Here is a 24,127-nt window from a genome sequence, read left to right as displayed (position 1 = left end):
AGGAATTGATTTAGACTCTCTGAGGATTTGGAATGGAGTTAATGCAGCAAACAAAAAAGAACCAACCGACTGGTTTTACTGTTTTTTATATAGGTTTTTGATTCACTGGAATATGTATTATTCTTCTTTTTATCTATCACGAGCACTTTTTCTCACACTATCTGTCCTTTGGTGTGTTGTTTTAGTAGATGGGCTGTCCATATAGGATGAATATATTAAATTGATATTTATGTATAAGTAAATAAATGGATATATATATATATATATTATTCACATAAATATATATATATATATATATATATATATATATTTATGTGAATAAATAGTTTTTTTGCTTTCACATATGTTGCCTTATGATGTATAAATAATTCGATCTTTCCCCGCATTGTTGTATGTAATGAGTACCTCAAGAAGGCCTGTTCAAAATTGTAATGCCAGTCTGTTGTCTAACCGAAACATTGGTTATTACACTCTTAGACCCCATATTTATATTTTTTTAGCACAGCATTTGTGTCATTTTTTTACGCAAAAGCGGTGCAAACTTCCAAAATATCATTGCATTTTGTAAGTTTGCGCCACTTTTGCATCAAAAAATGACACAAGTGCAGCGCTAAAAAAGGTATAAATATGGGCCTTAGTCTTATCAGCATCCCTATTCCTTCTCCTTATTCTTTCTCCATTTTCATTATTACTGCTTGTTTCTATTTGGCTTATGTTCCTTTTACTGTATTTTTTTACTACTGCAATATGCAAGCCAAATATGTGCAATATCCAGCTTGTAGTCAAGGATGTCTTTCTTTAACTTCCTAAGTGTTCTGACTTCTATCTCATGTCTTAAAATTATCTAACTTTCTGTCCTCTAAGAGAGGTTGCCAGATCTTCTTTGTATCTCTGCATTTCCTCGTTTAGCTCATCTGTTGGTGCTTCTCTGGATCACCCTCAGACCTCCTGTCTTTAAAATCTGCTTAACATCTGCTAGCACCATCCGCAAACTTGCAAATTTGCTAAGCTATATCTGCCCATTATTCTAAAACCATAATTGAGGTGAATAATACTGCCAAGACATTAATCAAAGCATTCCAGCACTGCTTTTTTCCAAGACACATTCCTAAACCGATGGAGAAAGTATTCTATAATATTCTCCAGTGGGATGAAGTAGCAACACAATCCCTCAATCTGTAACAGGCAACCTCAAGCTACAACCCACCATCATGGGGGCCTGGGACCCCTCCCAGACCCTCTCCATCACTTATATGAATAACATCCTACCTCAAACCACCTCTTACAATAACAATGTTTTCCATATACCATCATAAAGTCTCTCTCTCATTGTGCCATTTCTTTTACCTGACCAATATTATAAGGAATTGTGTTATTAGTTGGGCAGCATATGAGTCCTGTGCTGGTAAAAGGTCCACAATTGGCTCCTTATGGGGTGGTAGTGAAGCAGAGCAGTCCAATGCCTCCTAAGGGAGGTGGTGTAGACTAGCAATCCCAATTTGCTGCCGTGCAACAAAACAACTCAATAAATCATAGTCCAGTCCGTGTGTTTTCTTTGAAAAAGGAAAAGTACATTTATTACGCATACACTACTAAATACTGTATATTCATTCACAAATATATATATTAGGTAGATATAAATACATTTGGTAACATTCTTGGATAACATTTGACCCTTATTGGGTCCCGACCCTCCTAATCACAATACCCCTTCATCTCAGATTTATAATGCAGGCCTTTTGGCTTTCTCATGGGGTCACCTCAAAAACATACAAGGTAAGCCTTTTAGCATGTCATGGGGTCCTCACATTCATATATAGGTCACGGATATTGGCTCTGTCAAGGAGGTCACCACATTTTAGAAATCATCATTAAATCCAATAGAGTAAATGTGCAAATTTAAATGCATTCATTATTAATATGACCATTGCAATGTTCACCAACAATCATTGCCAATAAAGAATTCTAAATAAAACATGTTTTGTTTTTAAATCACTAACAGATGTTAGAATCTTTCATTAACCACTTCAGGTCACATATTGTAGCCACAGAACCAACCCCTAGGGGTTGCTGCATTCCAGAACCTGAGAGCCAAAAGCTCCAGTGCACGGGTGCTTGAAAAACTGAGAATTTGGTCTGAGAGTAATTGATGCATTGTCCATGGCAACTTAGTCTAAAAAAACTCTTGGGGGCTGCTGCAATCCTTGCAGCCCTCAAATAGTCATCCAACATCCTTGGGGGACCACAGAGAAAAAGAACAATGCAAATAAGCCCACATAGGGCATTCTTGGGTGTTCATTTTCATGGCCATGAATATCTTATAAATAAGCAGAATGTTTTCCTTTGTGTTTTCTTTTTTTTTGGCGTGCCCTTGTGCCCAGTCTTTACACACATTGGGGGTTGCAGGCTCCTTTGATGCTTCATGGGAGCTGTCCAGAGATCCTTGTACTCATGTGGAGGTACTTTGTTTCCCCTTGCCTGTAAGGAGCACAGGCAGGGATGTACCAAGCCACTCGAATGGGGTCCCTGATGGCATTCTGATTATGGGGCCTGTAGGTGGGGTTACTGGGACCAAAAGCCCAAGAATTTAAAGGAAACAAAGACATGCCAACCCCTAAAACTTGGCACACTCTTGGGGTATTTCATGAAATGTAGTCAGAACACCACACATTTGTATTTCTTTTGAAGAGGTCAAAGGTTAAATCTTTAGAGGAGCATAAGTCCAGCACCGGTGGGCTGATTTTGTTCATCTTGGGCTTCTTTTACACTTGATGGCAAGCTCTAGACACCAAGGGCCAGATGTAGGAAATTCCGGGTTTACGAGTCGCAAATTGCGAGTCGCAAAGCCGTATGCAGGATGGTGTCCCTGACACCATCTGCGAATCGCAAGGGGGTCGCAAAGGCCCACCTCATTAATATTAATGAGGTGGGTCGCAATTTGCGACCCCCTTGCGAGTCGCAGCACTCACAGGGATGGTGGCCTGCTGGAGACAGCAGACCACCATGTCTATGACTGCTTTTATATAAAGCAGTTTTTTTTTTGTAATGCAGCCTGTTTTTCTTAAAGGAAAACGAGATACATTACAAACGAAAAAATGAAACGTGTCAGTTTCATTTTTTCAGAGCAGGCAGTGGTCCATAGCACCACTGCCTGCTCTGAAAAAATGTTTTCAGGGCCATTCACAAAGGGCAAAGGGTCCCATGGGGAACTCTTCCCTTTTGAGAATGGGTTACCACCAGTGTGACACTGGTGGTAACTGCGAATTGCTTTGCGACTGCGTTCGCGGTCACAAAGCAATTTTGCATCGCAATGCGACTCGCAAATAGGAAGCGGAACACCCCTTCCTATTTGCGACTCGCATTCCCATTTTGCGAGTCGGTAACCAGGTTATTGACTCGCAAAATGGGAATGGGTATCACGATGTGGCTTTTGCGCCTCGCAAACAGCGATTTTCTCTGTTTGCGAGGCTCAAAACCCTTGCTACTTCTGGCCCCAAGAGCATTTTTCAGTGAGGCTCCTTGACTCTAATGAGAGCACCATGTGGGAGCTAGTTTTTCTGGCTCCCTACACCAGACTTCTCTCCCGTGCTCTTCCCCTGATGGTGGGCGCTTTTTGCCTGGCCCTTCTGCTACTATTCAGCAATCACCCTTCTGCCTATACTCCCAGCCCCAGAGCATTGTGGCTCTCTTGCAGAGCACTTAGGGTGGGAGTAGAGTCCAGGTCTTCCCCCAACTGGTCCTTGGATGCATAAGGAGGCAAGTGTCACTGGCCCTAGTGAGATACATCTAATGTAGGAGGCTGGACTGGCTTGTAGTGAGTACCAAGGGGTACTTGCACCTTGCACCAGGCCCAGTTATCCCTTATTAGTGTATAGGGTGTCTAGCAGCTTAGGCTGATAGATAATGGTAGCTTAGCAGAGCAGCTTAGGCTGAACTAGGAGACGTGTGAAGCTACTACAGTACCACTTAGTGTCATATGCACAATATCATAAGAAAACACAATACACAGTTATACTAAAAATAAAGGTACTTTATTTTTTATGACAATATGCCAAAGTATCTTAGAGTGTACCCTCAGTGAGAGGATAGGAAATATACACAAGATATATATACACAATAGCAAAAATATGCAGTATAGTCTTAGAAAACAGTGCAAACAATGTATAGTTACAATAGGATGCAAAGGGGAAACATAGGGATAGGGGCAACACAAACCATATACTCCAAAAGTGGAATGCGAACCACGAATGGACCCCAAACCTATGTGACCTTGTAGAGGGTCGCTGGGACTATTAGAAAATAGTGAGAGTTAGAAAAATAACCCTCCCCAAGACCCTGAAAAGTGAGTGCAAAGTGCACTAAAGTTCCCCTAAGGACAAAGAAGTCGTGTTAGAGGAATAATGCAGGAAAGACACAAACCAGCAATGCAACAACTGTGGATTTCCAATCTAGGGTACCTGTGGAACAAGGGGACCAAGTCCAAAAGTCACAAGCAAGTCGGAGATGGGCCGATGCCCAGGAAATGCCAGCTGCGGGTGCAAAGAAGCTTCTACTGGACAGAAGAAGCTGAGGTTTCTGCAGGAACGGAAAGGGCTAGAGACTTCCCTTTTGGTGGACAGATTCCTCTTGCCTTGGAGAGTTGTGCAGAAGTGTTTTCCCGCCGAAAGGACGCCAAAAAGCCTTGCTAGTTGCAAATCGTGCGTTTGGCGTTTTTGGACGCTGCTGGGGCCCAGGAGGAACCAGGAGGTCGCAAATTGGACCTGAAGAGAGAGGGGACGTCGAGCAAGACAAAGAGCCCTCACTGAAGCAGGTAGCACCCGGAGAAGTGCCAGAAACAGGCACTACAACGATGCGTGAAACGGTGCTTGCCGAAGTTGCACAAAGGAGTCCCACGTCGCCGGAGACCAACTTAGAAAGTCGTGCAATGCAGGTTGGAGTGCCGTGGACCCAGGCTTGGCTGTGCACAAAGGATTTCCGCCGGAAGTGCACAGGGGCCGGAGTAGCTGCAAAAGTCGCGGTTCCCAGCAATGCAGCCCAGCGAGGTGAGGCAAGGACTTACCTCCACCAAACTTGGACTGAAGAGTCACTGGACTGTGGGGGTCACATGGACAGATTCGCTGGATTCGAGGGACCTCGCTCGTTGTGCTGAGAGGAGACCCAAGGGACCAGTAATGCAGCTTTTTGGTGCCTGCGGTTGCAGAGGGAAGATTCCGTCAACCCACGGGAGATTTCTTCGGAGCTTCTGGTGCAGAGAGGAGGCAGACTACCCCCACAGCATGCACAAGCAGGAAAACAGTCGAGAAGGCGGCAGGATCAGCGTTACAGAGTTGCAGTAGTCGTCTTTGCTACTATGTTGCAGGTTTGCAGGCTTCCAGCGCGGTCAGCAGTCGATTCCTTATCAGAAGGTGAAGAGAGAGATGCAGAGGAACTCGGATGAGCTCTTGCATTCGTTATCTAAAGTTTCCCCAGAGACAGAGACCCTAAATAGCCAGAAAAGAGGGTTTGGCTACCTAGGAGAGAGGATAGGCTAGCAACACCTGAAGGAGCCTATCACAAGGAGTCTCTGACGTCACCTGGTGGCACTGGCCACTCAGAGCAGTCCAGTGTGCCAGCAGCACCTCTGTTTCCAAGATGGCAGAGGTCTGGAGCACACTGGAGGAGCTCTGGACACCTCCCAGGGGAGGTGCAGGTCAGGGGAGTGGTCACTCCCCTTTCCTTTGTCCAGTTTCGCGCCAGAGCAGGGCTAAGGGGTCCCCTGAACCGGTGTAGACTGGCTTATGCAGAATTGGGCACATCTGTGCCCAACAAAGCATTTCCAGAGGCTGGGGGAGGCTACTCCTCCCCTGCCTTCACACCATTTTCCAAAGGGAGAGGGTGTCACACCCTCTCTCAGAGGAAGTTCTTTGTTCTGCCATCCTGGGCCAGGCCTGGCTGGACCCCAGGAGGGCAGATGCCTGTCTGAGGGGTTGGCAGCAGCAGCAGCTGCAGTGAAACCCCAGGAAGGGCAGTTTGGCAGTACCAGGGTCTGTGCTACAGACCACTGGGATCATGGGATTGTGCCAACTATGCCAGGATGGCATAGAGGGGGCAATTCCATGATCATAGACATGTTACATGGCCATATTCGGAGTTACCATTGTGAAGCTACATATAGGTAGTGACCTATATGTAGTGCACGCGTGTAATGGTGTCCCTGCACTCACAAAGTTCAGGGAATTGGCTCTGAACAATGTGGGGGCACCTTGGCTAGTGTCAGGGTGCCCTCACACTAAGTAACTTTGCACCTAACCTTTACCAGGTAAAGGTTAGACATATAGGTGACTTATAAGTTACTTAAGTGCAGTGTAAAATGGCTGTGAAATAACGTGGACGTTATTTCACTCAGGCTGCAGTGGCAGGCCTGTGTAAGAATTGTCAGAGCTCCCTATGGGTGGCAAAAGAAATGCTGCAGCCCATAGGGATCTCCTGGAACCCCAATACCCTGGGTACCTCAGTACCATATACTAGGGAATTATAAGGGTGTTCCAGTAAGCCAATGTAAATTGGTAAAATTGGTCACTAGCCTGTTAGTGACAATTTGAATGAAATGAGAGAGCATAACCACTGAGGTTCTGGTTAGCAGAGCCTCAGTGAGACAGTTAGGCACCATACAGGGAACACATACATATAGGCCACAACCTTATGAGCACTGGGGTCCTGACTAGCAGGGTCCCAGTGACACATAACAAACATACTGAAAACATAGGGTTTTCACTATGAGCACTGGGCCCTGGCTAGCAGGATCCCAGTGAGACAGTGAAAACACCCTGACATACACTCACAAACAGGCCAAAAGTGGGGGTAACAAGGCTAGAAAGAGGCTACTTTCTCACATCTAACCCTTGGGGCCCGATGCAGACAAAGGCCCTCATTCTGATATTGGCGGGCGGCGGTCGCCGCCCGCCAATATCTGGCCGCCGAATGACCGCCCCGCGGTCAAAAGACCGCAGCGGCCATTCCAACTTTCCCGCTGGGCCGGCGGACACCCTCCAAAAGAGCGCCAGCCGGCCCAGCGGGAAAGCCCCTGCAACAATGAAGCCGGCTCCGAATGGAGCCGGCGGAGTTGCAGGGGTGCGACGGGTGCAGTGGCACCCGTCGCGATTTTCACTGTCTGCTAAGCAGACAGTGAAAATCTTTGTGGGGCCCTGTTAGGGGGCGCATGGGCAGTGCAGGAGCCCCCAGGGGCCCCACGACATCCGTTCCAGCCAGGGAAAAAAAAAACGCCAGGAACAGGCTGGCGGGAAGGGGGTCGGAATCCCCATGGCGGCGCTGCAAGCAGCGCCGCCATGGAGGATTCCCTGGGCCAGGAGAAAACCGGCGGGAAACCGCCGGTTCCCCTTTTCTGACCGCGGCTTTACCGCCGCGGTCAGAATGGCCCTGGAAGCACCGCCAGCCTGTTGGCGGTGCTTCCGTGGTCCCCGGCCCTGGCGGTTTGAAACCGCCAGGGTCGGAATGACCACCAAAGTCCTAAGTCTATCAGGGGCATCAGGTGGCTTCTCCTTCCAGGTGTCCATGATTCTACTGTTGTGCTCTGTATTTCCCTTGTGCAGGGATTTATAAGTGTGGGTGGAAATTTCTAAATTACAGACACCCCTGGCCATTTATAGGATTCCACATTATTACTCCACCCCATTCCAAACCCTGCTGCAAAGCATTCTGGTACAATCTAAAATGGCACTGTAAAGTTTTCTCCGTGAAGAGCTCCTCTGGGGACCTCAGCTCGATCTCTAGCTGACGTCACTGCTAGATACCTTCCCACCAAAACTTCAAACGGCACCACTTCCTATTTCATCTCCAGATGCCTGGACTTCCTGACCCAGTCCAAATGCAGTGTGACAGCTCATTATCAGATCCACATTTTCCTCCCCAATCACTGATAATTGGTACCTTTCTGGAGGGAGACCTTTGTTCCCTGTCCTGGGAAGCAGAGTAATTAACTTGACCCCGCAGGTGAGACTAAGGCATTGAATCTGATTCTGAGCTGAGCCAGAGAAATATGATAATTCTTCTCTACCCATAAGGTTTATATATATGATAATGGAACCTGCAAAATCAAACTTGGCGTGCATGTTTTACTCCAAGTTGAAACATAGCTGAACTGTGTAGGCCTAAGTAGAGCAGAACTGCACATTAAGGCAGATTTCACCTGTATGTGTAATATAGTGAATGTACTACAGATTTTCCAACAAACCCAACTAACATATCTTCGAATACCCACTAATATTGTCAGTCTTACCCCAGGTCAACATCCATAGTTGCAAAGTCCTTTCTGTTCCAGGCTACCTGTGTGCAATTACTGGGCTGAGCACAACCTTAGTCTTGCACACGCAGCCTGTGCACATGTGCACACTCATGCCACTTACCTTAGCTGCGCTGCAGTGGTTTTTCCTTAATGGCAGACACTGGCTGTGACCACACTCAGTCCAATTACTGTGAAATAACCAAGAGTAAGTCTGCCAGTAAGACTAACCCACAGTAAAGGTCTAAAAACTGGGTGATCAAAAGTGAAGAATCCTGGTGGACTAAATAGACGGAGCACATTTGCAACAATTATTAATATCTGTGTTTGTAATGGACCCTTCATTCCCCCTCCTAAATTGTCCTTTAATGGAGAAACCCAAATTTGACTCAGATGATCTAGCACATTATCCTATCACTCATCTGTCTGTCCTTGGAGAAGCAGCAGCCTTACATCAACAATTGCCCAAAAACAAACAACAAATCTTTTCCTAGCTTATCAATCTGACTTCAGCTGACACTGTTGCACTGAAACTGTCATGTTTCAAAGCCTAGATGACATCCTCCAATCGCAGACAAATGTCATACCTGTTTTATTGTCCTCCAAGAGCCCTTTGTATAATTGGATACCATTGATTAATAACCTCTAGTTCACATTCTCTTCTCTTGCCCAGGCCTCTCTATCACAGTGCCTAACTGGTTCACCTCCTCCCTCTTGAAACTGCCAAGAATATTTGCAACCTGAGCATTTAGCACACCTCAGCTCCCAGTTTCATACAGTGTCCTGGGGCTCTGCTACAGCCCCCCCACCTCAATCTTCAACATTTACATGGAGGCCATCGGCACTCTTTTATCTCCATGTAATACTTCCTTCATCTGAAAGTGCCAACTGCTGTTGAAATCCAGTACTTATTTGCAGATTACTCCATCAAACCTGTACACTGCCTTGATTCAAATTTAACCCCCAAAAAATGAATTCATCCTGTTCAATCATGACAAACAGCATCAAAAGACCGAGTCTTAGCAAATCTCCCTTTCCACAAAACCAAAATCGGTTGGCTTCCACATTGACTCAAGGAGCATTTAAAATAAAAGAACAGCTTGGTTTCCAATCAGCCTTCTCTGCAAGAATAAACTCTTCACTCCCCTGTGGCCTGCACAAAACCTTTTCCCTTCCCACATTCAACAAGTTAAGCCCTTCTTATCACCCTCAATCACACCATTTATTTCCCTCTCTAGGGTACCCACCACATAGCTGCTTTCTAAATAATGGTAAGTCAAAATGCTATCATACTATCCCTACACTCTTGAATCTCCCAGCCTGTAAGCAACTTAAATCCCTCTGTATTACTCGCAAAGGTAAACATGCTGACAAACTAGCTCACCTAGCGAAAACAATCTCTTCTTAGCTGGTTGTATTCACACAAAATGGTACACCAAAAATTATCCTAAAAATTACCAATCTTATGCCCTGTTCAGTCGCATTCTTCTTTACTCGCGCATTCGCTGTCCTGAATTTCTTCTGCTTTTGGAACCAACCAAATGCTGCTTTGGCTGGATCAAGGGCTTGTGCTTTTTTGCTGTGTTATTAAATTGCTCTGCTGTCACTTAGGGCTAGATCTGTGCAATACCCACTATAAAATAAAAACAATAGGCCCATGTGAACTCAAGGAATTTGACATAAGTCATTTTTGTGCCAGAATACCATACAGATGATCATGTAAATTACAACATATGTAATTTGTGATCTCTTCCATGTATCAATGTACGTTCTCAAACACCTATCAAGTGATTAACTACACACACCCCTAAATACAAATTACGTATTGAGCAGTTTACAGTTCTAAATCAATAACTTTGTGAATCAGGACCATATTTCTTCCACTAGTCTCTGAGTACTAGGAATGAACATGCTACAGCCAGGTATTTGTGCTTTTCCTTGAGGTGTGTTTTGTTAAATGTTTAAAGTTATAATCTCCTGTAGAGTATGGTAGACCGAACACTGCAGAAGATGGCTGACAAAGTACCAACTGCTCTCTTGGACTTCATATGAACCTCATTGTGGGAAGATACAGACCCCTGTTCTGGTTCTCATCTAAGTTTTTCCTCATTCTAGCAGGAGATTTTAAAGCTAATATGCTTGCTCCTTCAGACAATGAAGAATGGCTTGATATGGAGAATCAACAATGGGGAATCCTACAGATAGAATAAGGATGAGCTAAGCTTCAGGAAACAATTGAAGTATGTCCTTTTTAGATAAGTGCATAGGTCTTTTTCAGTGAGTCTAGTTCTGGTAGACCTAGCACTAGGAAGCCTGTTGGGTAGGCATGCGCTTTAGAAATGCCTAGATTTAGAATATAATAGTTCTAACTGTATCAGTTAAAAAGTACAATTGATTGCCCTTAGCTAACCTAGACTTTGAAAAATGTAGACCCGCTAGTGCTGAGTGCAGACGTACATGTGATCAAGACGCCTCCTACACACACATGTCACATCAGAGGCTGGCCATGCTAGGATATCTGTGGGTTTCAGGTCAGCATTTTCAGTGGTTGTGCAACTTCAAAACTGCGCATATGCTACTTGGCAATCATTCTATTTTGTCATGCTCATTTGTTTTGGTGGCAGTTTCTCTGCAAAAAACAATTAAAATAGGCCATCAAGCTGAGATTGAACCGGTCAGAAGGCTTCATTGATGTGGTGAGATCACTGACAGTAAACAAATAAAACTGAAAGCCCTCCAGTCCCCTCCGCCAAAAAGGTTGCCAATATATTATTGAGAGCTAGTCAGACTTCACCAGTGGGCTTCTTTATGTTTTTTGCCGTCTCTGAACCAGAGTTGTGGTAACATTGTTCTCTTCCTCATCTGAGTGTAAAAGACCATGAGCTCACATTACTAAAAAAACAATTAAACAAGAGCACAAGGGTGGTGCAAAGGGACAAAACTAACTGCTCTGAAGGAAGAATTAAAGAAAGTACGAAAAAGATGTCACTGCCACCACAAAGAGAATCGGTGCACAAAAGAGGAGCAATGGATTGTTGTGTTTGTGTTGTAATTCTTTTTTCAAAAAAGCAATAAGACATTACCGTGTAGTAAAGTACGCGATCCTGACGATACAGACACCACTATACAGAGATAGTTGGACACAATGGCAAGTGCAAGTGGACAGAGGTACATTACATGGTCTGTATCAAAATGAGAAACCTGATAGAACATCACATGCTGTTGACTATATCACAGTGTGTGTCTGCCACCAAACTACCCCACATAGAGGCAAAGTTGGATGTGGTGCCAGAAGGAGCCTGGGGGAAACGTATTCAGCCACCCTTCCACATACCCACCCGGGACACCATTGATTGTTGGCGAGGTCTAGGTAGCATGGACAGGTCTTAGGTGAGTTGATAAATATGTACGGTATGATATTCGGCCAGTCCTGGATACCCGGAGTCACCGGATATGGAAAGAAAGGAGGGCGGTGCCGATAGTATATGTCTATAAAGAGTGAGGCAGGGCCACGGATCTGCGAGAGGTGGGGTCTGAGACCTGTTGCGGGTAGGAAAAACCAGGCCGAGAGAAAGAAAATTTAGATAAAGGGTCAGGAGAGAAATAAAAGTGGAAAAAGAAAACGAAAGAGTAAAGGTCGACAGAATACAAGCAGAAGAGAAGGAAGAGAGAGGGGAAGGTGGGGAGGTATAAGGAAAGCATCCAGTATGACAGAAAGTGGAGTGAGTCCAGGGAGGTGGAGAGAGGATGAGTACTAACCACAAGGACAAAACAATGGTGGCTACTTTATGAGCCGCATGTTTTCTCCGAAGGATAATGCGGAATGTGATGACGACAAGGGAAGACAGAGAGAGAGGGGGAGAGCCAAGAGCAAAGAAGATTGCAAGAATCATAAGTACAAGCATAGGCACAAATGGGTAGAAGGAGTGACCAAGGGGGAAAGGAAGGTGGGGGGGAAGGGTTAGGAGTGTTTGACATGAGTGGGAGGACGGAAGCAAAGGGGAGGGAGGAAGGAAAGGGAGGGTCCTCCAGTGAGGATGTAGAGTCAGTCCCAAACGTGGTCATGTGTGCGGCTAAGAATAGCAGGGGAGATGGGCAGTGCATGTAGGTGTGGCCACTATGCAGGAGGGTAGCCGTAATGTTCCCCGCATCAGGTAGCTTTTAAGTGAGCACTCGGTCCTCCGGTACAGAGAGGAAGGGGGCCCACGTCCGGAGGAATGTGTCCACCTTATCTTGGAGACTGTAAATAATTTGTTCATTGGAAGCGGCTTGGTGCATTGCAGTGATCCATTAATCATGGGAAGGGACTGTTGCTGCGCACCAGTCTTAGAATACACAATTTGGTTGTGGCCAGTGCTGTGTGTAATAGGCGTAACTCTGGTCAGAGAATATCGTACATATTGCTGGTATCATGTAGCAATAGGAGGTAGGGGGTAAGAGAGGTCGTCAGAGGTAAAGTTTCTCTGAGGGTGCACCCCACCGACTGCCAGAAAGGTGGGATGGAAGGGCAATCGTGCAGGACGTGGAGTAGATCATAGCGGGGTTGGGGCAGCACCAGCAGGAGGCGTGAGATAGTAATCCTGCAGACCATAGCTTCTGGGGAGTCCAGTACCAATCATGTAGTGTCTTGAAAAGACTGAATTTCAAGCGAGCCTCCCGTACATCACGATCCTTTGCATCAATTAGGTCAGCCCAGTCCTCCATCTCAAATTCTATCTGTAGTCGTGCCTGCCACTTGTCTTTGAGAGGGACCAAGAGGGGAAGGGAGAACAAGTGCGGTTCAGCAAGGTATGCATACCAGATGTGACTCCTCTAAAAAGACCCCAGGTTTCTAAGTAGTGAAGTACTGGGGAGTGGGAGAGCCACCAGGGATATGCCCCCATGTGGCACCCAAGGCAGTGCTGAAGCTGCAGAAAACGCCACGAGTGATGGGCAGGTAGATCGAATTCCTCCCGTAGCTCTGTGAACGGTTTCAGTTGGCCATTGGATAGAAATTGATCGATACGCAGAAGGCCTTTCGATCGCCAGTCCTCCCAAACTATAGTATTTCCCCTTATTGTGAATCCTGCATTGCCCCAAAGCGGAGCCCGGTCATGTATCAAGGGATCCATTCCCAGGAGTTCTGCATGGCTCTGATCATGGGATTGATTGGCCAAGTTAGGGATTTCCTGCTCTGTAGAGCATATTGAGTCCCGGTGGGGAGCGCGAGAGCGTTCGTTCCACCTCCACCCACAGCAGCGGGTCTTGGACTCCCGGGAGAAGGAAAACTAGTTGTGAAAGGTGTAACGCAAGGGCTTAATGTTCCACCGAAGGGAGACCTAGCCCACCCGACTCGCACCGGGCAAGTAATGTAGCCCTGGGTAGCCGGTGATGCATAGACCCCCAAACACTGGCTCATATACGACGGTCTGTCTCTCTAAGAAGAGTCAAGGGGATCTGTAAAGGCAACATGCCAAGAACATATAAGAACCCCAGCAGGGTCACCATGCGCACCACCTGTGCTCTGCCCCACATAGAGAGGCCCAGATGTGACCATTTGTCAAAGTCCCTTTTCATGGTGGCAAGCAGCGGATCTAAGATTTTAGCCACCATATGATCAAATCCTCTATTGATGTAGATGCCCAGGTATTGGAGACGTGTCTGCTTCCACTTAACCGGGAAGCCCTGCACGGTCGCCCTTACAGTCACGGGGGATTGAGGCAGCACTTCGCTTTTATCCCAGTTTATCTTGTAACCCGAGAGGGACTCAAGGTCAGCTAAAATGGTTTACGGTGCCGACAGGGACTTAGCAGGGTCTGAAAGAGTTAGTAAGATGTCGTCAGTGTACAGGTGGAGCTACCGCCAGGGATGGGTACTCTGATAATGAGGCTTGATCTTCGGATCATTGCCACTATGGGTTCTACGGCCAATAGAAACAGTAATGGCAACAAGGGGCAGCCCTGACTAGTCCCCCTCCTGATGGAGAAGACGTCGGATAGGAACCTACTGCAATTGACCTGTGCTGTCGGCGAGCCATACAGCAGGTGTACCGTATTAATAAAACTAGCCTGAGTCCAAAATGTTTTAGAGTTTCGAAAAGGTACCACCATTCTATTCGATCAAATGCCTTCTCGGCATCCAGGAAGAGGGCAAGGGCCTCCTCCTATGAGTCCCGTGCCATCTAGAGGGCATGGAGCAGGGTACGTAGATGGTTCCTAGAAGAGTGGCCGGGAACGAAACCCACTTGTGTGTGGTGAATGAGAGATGGGATCACCTTTTTGAGGGGCACCGCTAGAATTCCTGTTAGTATTTTGATGTCTCCGTTGAAGAGGGATTTGGGGCAGTAACTGCCGCAAAGGAGGGGATCCTTTCCTGGTTTGGGGAGGACTACTATGGAAGCTTTGTTGGAGAGAGAATGTAAGGAGCCTTATTGGTCCACCCCCTGGAAGGCCTTGCATAGAAAATCCACTGTATCTGCTCCCGTCCATTTATAGAATTCTGCTGAAAACCCATCTTCCCCAGGGGACTTATGATAAGGGAGTTTGACTATTGCTTGTTCGATTTTTTCTTTGCTGATATCCCCTTCCAAAAGATCCCTGCCTGCCTCCAAGAGGCTAGGTATAGTCACCTTCTCAAAGAAGGTGACCAGCTTATCATGGTCTTCCACAGTTTCAAGAGTATAGAGGGTCTGATAAAAGTGACTGAACTCGTCTGCTATCACCTGTGGGTGTGTGACAATCGTGCCATCAGGGCCATGTAAGGCCGGAATGGCCATCGTCGCCTCCCTTTGTCAGAATTGAGCAGCCAATAAACGCCCCACCTTCTCTCCATGCTCATAGTGACGACCTTTGAACCGATGTGACACGTATTCTGCTTGTGAGGTGAAGAGAGCATTAAGCTCCAGTTTGGCCTGGTCCAGGGGACTTCAGGTGGAGGGGGAGGGGGGTATGGTGCATTTGCGGGTAGTCTGGGCTATGCAATCTTCTAGAGACTGCTGCCCCTCATGCCTCTGGGTATTGGCAATGGCAGCGTCCCTCATGAGTTGGCCCCTTATCGTCAACTTTGCCTCAGCCCATAGCAATTGCAGGGAGGAGACCAACCCTTGTTATTGAATAGGTAGGTAGTAAAGGGGGATTGGAGGTGTTCCTTCCCCCTCGCCGTCGGATATCTGGAAGCCTGTAGACGCCATGGCTTACGCCCTGGAGATGCCAGCCCCAGCTCAAGAGCCAGTAAAGACAGGGAGTGGTCAGACAATGCGACCGGTAAGATCTGGGACTCCCTGATCATATGAAGCAGTCAGTGGGTGATGAGGAAATAATCCAGTCTGGATTGGATCCCATGGTGAGACATAAGTGTATTCACTTTCTGATGGATGGGAAAGTCGCCAATAATCCATCAGCCCATGATGCGAGAGGACGTCTCCAAAGAGAGCCCGATGTGTGTAGTTGCCTACATCAAGGCCACCCGTCCGATCTAGGATGGCGTCTCGTGCCAGGTTCCAATCCCCACCAAGTAAGTACTGGGAAGCTCCAATCTCCGTCAGCAACTGATTTAGGGAGAGGAAGAAAAAGTGTTTGGAGCCCGTGGGGGCATAGATAGAGCCAACACAAACCGTGGAGGCACCCAGTTTGAGCTTGGCGAGGACGTATCGTCCCTTTGGGTCAGATCCCGTTTTGAGGAGTCTGAACTGTAAGGATCGACGGATGAGAATCACTACTCCACATTTTCTCCCAGAGCCGTGCGCCTCAGAGTGCACGGACGGAGCTCCACTGAGGAAAACTTTCCCCACCCAATCTCTGCTTAGTTTCTACAATTCCAAGGGGGAGAGACATATTTCTTGTAGAAGAGCGATGTCCACCCTCTTGGACCGCAAGTAGGATAAGACTTTTTTTCTCTTGGTATATTGTGTCATGCCATGAATGTTCCATGAAAGGACCGTCAGCGGAACCGTCGTCCCCATACTAAGGCTGAGTCTGTCAGGTTTCGGTGAATGTTTGGTCCCCTTTGCTCTAGTATTCCACAAGAAGAGGCACTATATCAGTGACAATTCCGAGGTGGGGGGCAACAGGGGGAGCGGAGGGGGCTGTGGTGGGGAACCCGGGTCAATGAAAAGGAGAGGGGCAAGTGAGCCAGTCAAAGCGACAAAGAGGGAGAGACAGAAAAGAGTGCTCGGGAAAGTAGGATAAGGACAGGCGAACTCTGACTATAGTAGAACAGAATAGAAAAGAATGGAATAAAAGGCTAGAGAGGGTATGGTGGGAAATGAGGATTGAGAGTGAGAAGATGCAAGAAATAAGACACGTAGCCGGGGTTCAATAGGAACTGAAGTAAGTACCTTGCCACGGTCCTATTAAGCTGGGGGTCGGAACCTGCATGTCCCGCGCACCAGACAAGCATAAAGGGGGGAGGGGGAGTGGAGGGGGAGCCCAGAGGGGCCTGCGATGAACAGCCAGTGGCTGTCAGTACAACGCAGAATACTCAGAACATTGCAGGGGGACATGGGGAGCATAGTGTGTCGGGGCAGGAGGGAGAGCGGGGAGGGAATCAGGGGTACTTCCGGGATGAGCGGGTCTCAGCAGGTTGCGGTCATGGAGGAGGTGCGTCTTTAATCGGGAGCTGAGAGCACCAGAGACAAACTATGAGGTCCCTGTGCCAGACATTTAGCCTGCTTTGGGAGCACCGCTGAATGGGGAAGAGAAGGGCATAACTTTGAGCCGGGGTCAACGTATGGGGTGCGGAGAATAGGCATTTTGGGGTCCCAGGGTGTAGGAGAAGGGGAGAGACACAGGGAGACGCCCGGGGGCCACCCCAGAATAATAGACGGTAGCATAGGGGGAGGGTGTGGGGTCATGCGGACTCCTGGGTTGGACTCCGTGGTATGTTCTCCAGTGGACTATGACCGGTAAGAGTCATGGACAAGCATGACAGGTGGAGGAGCCTCATAAGAATGGATGTAACCAATAAATGGGTCTATACCCAATGATTTAAAACAAACAACGATTCCAAGATATCTAGGGAAGTGCACCGAAAAGTTAACAATCTGACTGAGGCAATCTGTAACCAGAAACACGTGAGGCATAGAGCATATGCTATACTCACAGAGCCCCGCTCAAGGACAGATCTCAGAAATGGCAGAGCACACCCAGTAAGCCGAGTGTCGTAACGGAGAGGTAAACAATATTAACAATAGCGGTAAGAGCAATAATAACAATGCCAGCAACTCCCATAACAGAAGTAGGCATATTTGGGGGAGATAGATGGGGCACTTAGCTGTCCAACGGGGAAGTACTTGTTCCGGGCTATGGAATGAGAGCTCCTGTCTGCTTCAGAAGTTCATCATTGTGATTGATCCGTAGGAGGTGTCGGTTTCAATGGGAATCGGGACTTATCTCTGCCTTGATCCTGGGTGAGAGCGATCACAGCCTGGAGAGCATCTTCTCGGCCTTCCTGTGATTTCAGTGAGCGATCATAGGTCCTCCTCCTCTTCTGCAAAGCGGCATGATGATTAGGAGCCGAAACGGAGGGGGGTTTCACCTAGGGTGGGGGAGCCTGACCTCGGGTGAGCAGAGGTATGGTCCCTTGATTGCATAGTAAGGCCTTCCAAAAAGGAACAAAGGTCCGTAGGTTCGAGGAAGTCTCTGGATTTACCATCCTGGGTGATCCACATACGAGCAGGCTCAAAAAGACCAAATTTAATGTCCAGTTTCTTCAGCTGTGGTCGTAGGGTCAAAAATGCTTTCCGTTTCTCGTTAGTTGCTCTTGAGAAGTCTGCAATCATCTGAATTTCGTGACCCTTGAGGGAGTGTGGGCCTTGAGTTCTGGCCGCAGAGATGACTTGGCGTGCCAGCTCGTGGTGTAGGAAGCATGCGATGATGGGACGAGGCCGTCCAGAGTTAGCTTTATGTACAGGACCGATTTTGTGGGCTCTTTGAAACTCCAACGGCGGGGAGAAAGTGAGGCCTGTGAGTTCGGAGAGGAAGTTTTTAAGAAAAGCTTTGACATCTGAACCTTCCTTATGTTCCGGTATGCCAAAAAAAGGACATTGTACCTCCGACTCCTGTCCTCCAGATCCGTAATCTTCACCCGAAGGAAGTGCATCTCCGTGTCCTATGCTGGCAGCGTCGCAAGATGGTCCTCAACGGCCGAGAGGCGATGATCCAAGTCTGTTACCGTAACTTCGAAACAAGCTATGTCTGCCCGTATGGAGGTGGAGGCCCTAGAGAGGACCGAGATCTTCAAGTCCATTGCCTCTAAGCTTCGTCCCACAGCAGTGATTTCCTGCAGTATGCGGTCAGTGGTATCGGCCGAGCGGGGTCGGCCGGTGGGTTCATGGAGCAAGGAGGGATCGTCTGCGACGCCATGAATTTAGGTAGCACCATAGCTTCTGAGAACAGCAATTGGCGGAAGTGTTTACCTGACGATTTCCCGCTTGGCATCTCCCCCTGAAGAGGAGGGGTCCAGGGGAGCTTAGGAGTATCGTAGTGCCTACAGGGATACGGTGCCGCAGCGCGGAGACCGTAAATGCCCCCTCCTAGCGGAAGGTCCAGTACAAGGACCCCTCAGTGTGCTCCGGGGGGGGGGGAAGCTTAGTGGCAATGCAATTACTGCAGCAATAGGTCTATGTAGCCTGATCTGATCACAGGAGTTGTAGGCTAAATGTATCACACCGGTGCCAGTGAGTCGCTCGGTTCCCAGGCATCTTCAATGCCCTTGCCGTAGCTTGTCGTGATCAGGCCCAACCACGGTATGGGACTCCAGCACAACTCGTGCATTGGGGGCTCCACATGTCCCGCTGCGAAAAGCACCCATTCGGTGGGCTGAAGAAAGTGGCCGCTAGCTATCTGGGGCCTAGAGCCTGCTCGAGGGCAGGGAAGGAAAAGGCAGGCAGCCCCTACCGATCTTTCCCCCTGCCTCCGCGAGTCCCCTGGGAGCTTGGGGGGAGTTTCAGCCGGGCCTCCGGGGGTTTGGTGGATGTGGGCGGGTCCGATCCACTGACGTGCGGCTGGGTGTGACCCGCCCCAGCTGTCTCCTCCACCTCGCGCCTCTCCCTCATGAGGGAGTAATCTGGGCCATGGCTCCTCATGCATCGCAGGGCCACGGTGCTGTTGAAGCCCCTCCTCTGTCTGTGGGTGAGTAACGGGCCCGCCGGGCATTTGCCGCCCGTACAGGTGAGCAGCGCACAACAGGGGAAGCCCCCCTGGCGGTCAGCAGACCCTCCGTGACCCTGGGCTCAATCCAGCATACAGAGCTCACTATTCAGGCGGCCATTGCTTTCCGCGGCCAGACCACGCCCCGGATTGTTGTGTTTGAAACCATTAACTCTAAAAATCCTAAGAAATTCAGGCAAGTGGTTCACAAAACTTCTGTTGGGTATATGTTTAATGAACTGACCAATATCTTGTTATCAGAATTGAAATCTTATATTACCATACTGTATTTTGATACTTTAGTCTAATAGGTTGACTTAGTGTCTATCAACAGATAATACAGGTGCTGGAGTTGATTACAGATGAGATGGTGGACGACATGTGTGTCAAGATGCGAATGGCAGGTGCACCAGGTCCAAATAGCCTCAAAGCTAGACTTTTTAAAGCAGCAAGAACAGAGTCATTGTGCTATTTTTCTCCGCTATTCAATGAACGCATAAGTAGGAATCAAATCTCGGAGAGTTGGAGGGCCTCTCTTTAAGTACCCTACAGAAAAAGGGGTTGCTATGAAAAACCAGAGAACTTCTGTCTACTTGCCCTACTCACTGTGAAGGGTAAGTGCATGGCAAAAATCTTGAACAAGGAACTTTATGGATTGGCGGCTGACACAAAAACCATTCCCTCTACACAAACAGGTTTTTCGAAGGCGTAGTGGGACAGAGGTTAACCTGCTATGCATATCTGCATTAATGGATTGAACTGCGAAAAGGGGGCATGCTCTTTATTTTGTGCATTGGTTGATTTTGAAACAGCCTTTGATAGTGTGGACAGAGGATGGCTGATTCCAAAATTAGTAGCCCGAGGAATCTCCACGTCCCTTTTGACAGCCATCATAAGCCTTTTCTCAAACACACGAGTAAAGGTTCGAGTATGCAGAAACTGGATCAGTTTGGCTAAGATCCACACAGAGGCCTGAAGTAAGGCTGTATTATGGTTCCCTCACTTTTTAGTTTATACCTGGCAGATTTGAGCAATCGCTTGAGCTTAGCTAAGAGATTTCCACCTAATATTGATTGCAGTGGCCTACATCTTTTACATTATGCTGACGACACCATTCTTATGGACCAAACTACAATAGAGCTGAAACAATCTCTGTCTGCGCTAGCAGATTATTGCCAAGCCAATAAGCTCTGTATTAATGCGCAGCAACTAAGCTCTTGATTTTTGGTAAAAGGAAAATCAGGTATGGTGCTTGATTCTTAAATGATCAAAAATGGAAAGAGTTGACTCAATAAAATGCTTAGGGGCTTAGCTGAACAGCTGTGGCCATCCAGCATCACAGGTCGAATTATTGACATCAGTGGAGAATTCTCTTACATTTGTCTTCCAGTGCCTTCACAGATGCCTTTCGGGTTGAGACCTTTCTGTCATTTGAAAGACATTGAAAGCAAGCTGATGCCTACTTTGACATATGGATCATTTATCTAGGATGATTGATTATTTCCTGGCTGGATCCTATACAATGCCATTGTTATAGATGCCTTTTCCATTTACTGTGGTACAAGGCGCAGGCACATCTTCATCATGAGTTCAACCTGACATGGCAGGATTATAGTAGGTATACGTGATTTGTTTCCTTTTGTACGGAAATGAGACGCGTTGAATGTGGAGTACTATTCAGAACAAGAAATCGGGTCTACACAAATTTTACTTGGATTCCATCAAGGAGCTTTCAATCAAGGACATGATACAACTGCCCCTTCCTCTAAAACGGTTAGCAAGAATCCTTTTGAAGCAGGCAAGGCAGTTATCTGCCCATGATGATTTAGAGGCAATTCGTGCAGGAGCCCATGTTGCTATCCATTGACCTGTATCAGCCTCTATTGCTGCCATCTTACTTATCTTGTCCATTTCAAATGGCAAAAAAAAAAAAAATCTAAATTCTTCCATTTGCGTTTGGGATTGATTCCACTCAAGGAATACAAATAGTGACGGCTGGCAGGTACTCGGGAAACTCTATGTAGGGACTGTGGTGCAGCACTGGAAACTCTACAGCAGTGGTTCCCAACCTGTGGTCCAGGGACCCCTGGGGGTCCACGAAGCCTCCTCAGAGGGTCCACAACTGCTTAGAAAATTCAATAATATTAACAGATTAGATCCCCATCTTTCAGTAATGACTTAGTGGGGGGTCCACGGATTCCAATAATGATTCAGTGGGGGTCCCCAGGTTCCAGTAATGATAAAGTGGGGGTCCAGAGAAATCAAAAGGTTGGGAACCACTGCTCTATAGCATGTTATCTGCATATGCATCACACTGATTGCACCAAGAAGTTACTGCCTGGTTACAATTTTTAGACAGTTGAATATTAGAACTTGCAAAGTTGCTGTGTAGGAATGTTTAAGAGGGAAATCAGGCCAATTGTCTGGACGATTTATAAAAAACATTAAGACGGCGGGAACCATTCTGAGTGGTTAAGTAGCATTAATATTTTTCCTAATATTTGTTTATTTGCTTTTGTTCAGAATGGCTCCGCGCTCGATGTTGTTGAGGACGGCTGGCCTCATGCACTCGTGCGGGAAGGAGTTAATGGACTTTGGCTGCGGAGGTTTAATGACACTTGCACGAGCACCTTAAATTAAACAGGTGATATCCAGTAATGAGGCTGAATGATGGGGTGCCAAGCCTACAAAGTTCTTTGTTTTAACATGTATTTTTTTAAATTATATTTAAGGAATTTTCGGAGGATCGTTTTTGTATATTTTATGGCGGTTTAGGTTATGATAGCTGTATTTTATGCAATACTGGTACTTGTAGTAATCCTACAGCATTTCATGAACAGTCACCACTTTCCAGCTGTGTATTCGTTTTCAGTTTACGCTTATTATAAAACTGTTGGAGTGTGATGGTTTATCATATTTTAATGGGTCTAGATGTGCGAATTCTGTACTTTTAACAATTATTTGTTTATTTAATGTACTTTGATGAGATTGGGGGTAAACACATCCTTTTTAATATTCTACGGATTTTATTAGGATGATATGCGATGATTTTAATTAATCGTGAAAATAAAATAAATAGATTCAAACTCTTTCTTGTTATAAGTTAAGCTAAATATGTTCAACGAGCTATACAACGTTAAATGAAGTGTTGCAACAAACAAGGCTCCACTCAGTCCTTGGTGGTCGCCCCTGGTCTCTTTTCCACATGTAGGTCACTGCTGGGAAACTTCCCCTGACCAGTGTCACGTGACCGCTGCATAAACAGCTGCATGGCCTGTCCAGCGCCGTTTAACCTTTAACTTCTCTGATGGCAATCGCTATAAATTGTTGTGAAAAGAACAAAGAGTAAAAATAAAGTTTTATGTCGCGCGCAAAAAACATTTTCGAAGACAATGATTTATTAAAGAAATAAACGCCATGGGTGGAGAAACAACCCCTGAGACTCGTTGATAAGAGAGGTTATCTGCGGCCAACAGCAGATATCTTCAAAGAATGGAAATATTTTTCATCTCGGCGATTGATTACACAGCAGCCAACAAAGGGTTAATCACTAATAACCTTGACAGTTGCTTGCTGCAGTACTGAAATAACTCGCACAAAGAAACCCATAACAACCTGCATTCCAGTCCCCAGTATGTCAAATATTCACACATCACTAGCAGCTGCTCCATGCTGCCACCGTACCTCATGTTCTTTTATTAAGAAATATTGGTTTGCGCTTTTACCTTCTAACATGCTCTTGCTGGTGAAGGGGAGATTAATGCCATTTTTCAAAATAGTTTGTGGCTTTGGGGTGTCTTTGGCTGGTGCGTGCAGCAATATCACTCAGGGAACTTGTCAAAACAAATTTACAAAGTTGTGAAAGCAAGAGTTTAAGTGTGCTTAGCTATAAACAGTAGACGTAGGAAACTCGAGACACACAAACAAGGGTACATTGTTTGAAGGCTGGCACACCACCAGTAACAAAGACTAAAGGTGGGCGAGAGAGTACTTGACAAACTCCTGTACAGGTCTACACGCAACACCGCCTTTCACTAGTGAACGGTGGCATACAGACAAGCAGGTGCAGTCGCACCGGGCTCTGCAGTTGTTAGGGGTCCTCTGCGCCCGGGGTTTACTGTATGAAAAGAGTTCCCATAATATAAAGCTGTTCGATGACAAAGCTCATCAAGCAATGCTCTCGCTACTAACATCTTTGTGAAGGTTTCAGCCGCAAATACTTGCAGAGGAGTCAATCTTTAATTCTTCGATGGTCGAGAAAAGCAGAGCCATTGAGCTACGTGATAGAAGTGTTTATTATTGACAGCGCTATCTAAAGGCCAAATGGTGTGCAAGTGATAGAGAATGATTCTTCGTCACTTATCTCATGGCTTTACATTAGGCTTCACTTTTTAGGTCGATCGTGCAAGTGCTCTGGCCTGTTGTTATCTATCTGTGGGCTTTTAAACAGGCCCACCACACTCCCATCACCATCACTGGTTCATGGGCTTGCGTTCCAAAAATCCTTTGTTTTCATTGGTAAATGCTTTAGGTTTTTCTCGCCCTGGGTCAGTTTTGTTACCACCTTGGCCATCACATGATTAATTGCACTTTTGCCATAGGTTTGACTGCGAGCAAACATGTTTTTCCTTTTGTGCCTCTCCTTCACACTCATGCTCATGGCAGCCATGACACTTTGAATCGGCTTGCTTATGTCATCTGTTTTTTCATTTTCAATTTATGA

This window comes from Pleurodeles waltl, chromosome 1_2 (assembly GCF_031143425.1).
Source record: "Pleurodeles waltl isolate 20211129_DDA chromosome 1_2, aPleWal1.hap1.20221129, whole genome shotgun sequence".
Classification (NCBI taxonomy): Eukaryota; Metazoa; Chordata; class Amphibia; order Caudata; family Salamandridae; genus Pleurodeles; species Pleurodeles waltl.
The sequence above is the reverse complement of the archived record's forward strand: the minus strand, read 5'-3'. Positions refer to the sequence as shown.